This window comes from Colobus angolensis, unplaced genomic scaffold (genome assembly GCF_000951035.1).
Source record: "Colobus angolensis palliatus isolate OR3802 unplaced genomic scaffold, Cang.pa_1.0 Scaffold6, whole genome shotgun sequence".
NCBI lineage: Eukaryota > Metazoa > Chordata > Mammalia > Primates > Cercopithecidae > Colobus > Colobus angolensis.
Genome location: NW_012119598.1, coordinates 16167675 through 16170278, shown reverse-complemented (window position 1 = coordinate 16170278; position 2604 = coordinate 16167675). Strand labels below are relative to the sequence as shown.

The window sequence follows — 2604 nt, the reverse complement described above, 5'->3', positions numbered from 1 at the left end:
GTAATGGTGGGTGCCTGTAATCCCAGCTACTCGGGAGGCTGAGACAGGAGAATTGCTTGAACTCTGGAGACGGTGGTTGCAGTGAGCAACCACTGCACTCCAGCCTGGGCAGCTAAGCAAGACCCTGTCTCAAAAAAAAAGCAAACAACAACAAAAAAAATGCTCTCTAGCTCAGCCTTCACCAAGTGTCTTAACAAACTATGCTTAATATGACATTCCCGTGTCTTCAATGAAAAAAAAAAAAAGAAAACAGTTCCATTTTGAAGGTAACAGACACCAATTATGTACTCCAAAAGATTTTCTTGTTCTGAAGGAGGAAAGTTTAAATAACCTTTGGAGCAAGGTATATATTAACACTGGAGTTCTTTCCAAGGCACTTGGAAGTGCATCAATAGCCTTCAGCCCAGCAACAGGGACTGGTTTAACCCACTTACGAGGAAACAGGCATTAGCAAGTACCAAATAATTCTAGTTGTCTATTTGGGCCAGTGGCTACAGGAACATATGAGTTGGTTATTGTCCAGGTTATTATTTTACAGTAGGTTAATATCTAAGTTGGATTACTTGTGGACATAATCTTTCTTTCAAATTTTAGTGAAACTTTGGACTTGATTGTGTTTTCCTTCCGTATCCCTATACAGTGATACAAGCCAAACCGACACTGCCCTGCACTGAAGTAACACAGAGCAAGATTTTCCACTACTAGAAACAAGTAGCTGGAAAGCCATGTAAACATCCCAGGAAAGAAAACATACAGCAATAACATAATGTACAAATTTCCCCCCCACCCCACCAACTGTAAAATAACGTGACTGAACAATTTGTGATGAATGAGTTTTAAAACAGGAAACCTCATAAATCCAACCACTATATTTTTTGTGTTCTTCCTACTTTTTTCTTCACAATTTTATGTAGTTGTAATTATAGTAAATCCTTTTGAAGCTTATAACAAAAACGTTTTCCAATTTTTAAATCATACACTTTTAAATCAGAAAATTAGATACTTAAAACTTACAGCCTAGTGGTACAAATTCTGCTTGAGCTGTCCTAGAAAATCAAACTGGCAATTTGTTTTCATGCTAACTACATGAATTACTATCTTCACATGGCAGAGATTTTCTATTTCAGATACCTGCTATAAAGCAAAGATCAAATAGCGGTGAAGCCCCAATATCCTATCTGTTATTCTCCCTAGGAATAACCAGGCAGTAGAATGATGGAAACAGCAGCAAATATCCATAGTGCAAAACATGCAACTGTTTTTATTGTCCAAGTGGATTGGGGCTTTCAAAGGCAAATGTTTTCAGTTATTTAAGGTACTGCAGTGGGAGTCGTGCCCAATACAATTAAGACAGGATTACATTGCAATTTATGAGTTTCTCAAGGACATCACTTATTATGAAACATAACAATCTTTTCTCCCAAAGCCTACTATCGACAATCGCACCCCCAACTCTGCTTTGCTCAAGTAATAAACTAAATGGCAACTCAGCAGGCATTCCTGGCTTTTGAGACCAACTGTGGGAAACGTGCTGCCTTCCACCAACTCAAGTAATAATGCCACCTTACATATAAAGAGGCATATTGTTTTACATCTTTCATGCACATGATCTTTTCAGTGACTTAGTGGCAATGGCAGGTATTTTTCCATTTTACAAAAGAGGAAACAGAATGCCAGCCCCTGGTTTCCCTGCTCAGAAGAACTAAGCCCAGAGCACCTTGAGACTTAAAGGAGTCCTATGTCTTCTCAGTACATTTGTCAATGACAAGTCTTCCTTTGGTCCAGACCCCCAAAATTACACTCAGTAGGCACAGAGCCGGCACAGCAAAGGAAAGCCCCCCACCGTAGTACAGCAAAGCTTCCAGAAAGAGCAACAGTTGCTGCTGTGCAGCATCATCATGAAAGCCATCCGGCCACATCCTGCTGAAGCACCCCAACACGACTTAAAGTGACAAGGTGGCCAAATCCACAACAAAGCAGAGCTTTCCCTGAATACTTTCATTTCTTTACATAAGCACTAGAGAAGGGACACATGTACCACGCTAGTAATGCAACACCATCAGGAGACCTGGAACAGAGGAAGTGAAAACATTCCTGCAGAAAGGAGGCGCCTCCTCCCCACTCCCCGCTTCCCAAGTGGCATCAGAACAGGGTCCAGTGGCACTCCTTTGGGGACCAACAGCTCCCCGGCGCTCACCTGGTGGGAAGCGCGACGCTCCGGGGCGGAAGGCAGAGGCCGAGCGCATCTTCCTCCTCTTCCTCCTCCCACGCCGCAGCCCTGCTCTGCGGCAGCCCCCGCCTCCGCCCCGCTCCCTCCTCCCCCGCCGCCCCGCCGCGCCTGGAACCTCCGGCCCGACTTTTGACGTCACGGAGGAGGAGGGAAAGGTTCCACCCGAGCCCGTCCCTTTGTGACGTCACAATGACAACAGAGCGCGGCCGGAGCGTCGGGGAACCGAGCGCCGCGGGGGGTGGAGGGAGGGAAGAAGGGCTGGGGCGCTGGCGCGCGGCGGGGGAAGAACCGGGAGGCGGGGAGGGGGCGCGCTGACGTCTCGCCGGCTTAACCTGTTGCTCTCGAGACTGCGTCGGAGCCCGCAGGCAGGGCCG

The 2604-nt window shown here is 46.3% G+C and overlaps 1 protein-coding gene across 3 annotated transcripts in view; it reads right to left on the bottom strand.

The window, feature by feature from the left end:
* The window catches only part of JARID2 (jumonji, AT rich interactive domain 2), a 286725-nt gene that overhangs the window by 281094 nt on the left and 3027 nt on the right, over positions 1-2604 (bottom strand). Inside the window, exon 1 of one of the 3 annotated variants that reach the window (XM_011962732.1) lies at positions 2198-2301. The exons of the other annotated variants lie outside the window; for them this stretch is intronic. The gene's annotated coding sequence lies outside the window, so the exon portion shown is untranslated. Of the gene's footprint in view, positions 1-2197; positions 2302-2604 lie in introns of those variants that run through there. 3 annotated transcript variants of the gene reach the window in all.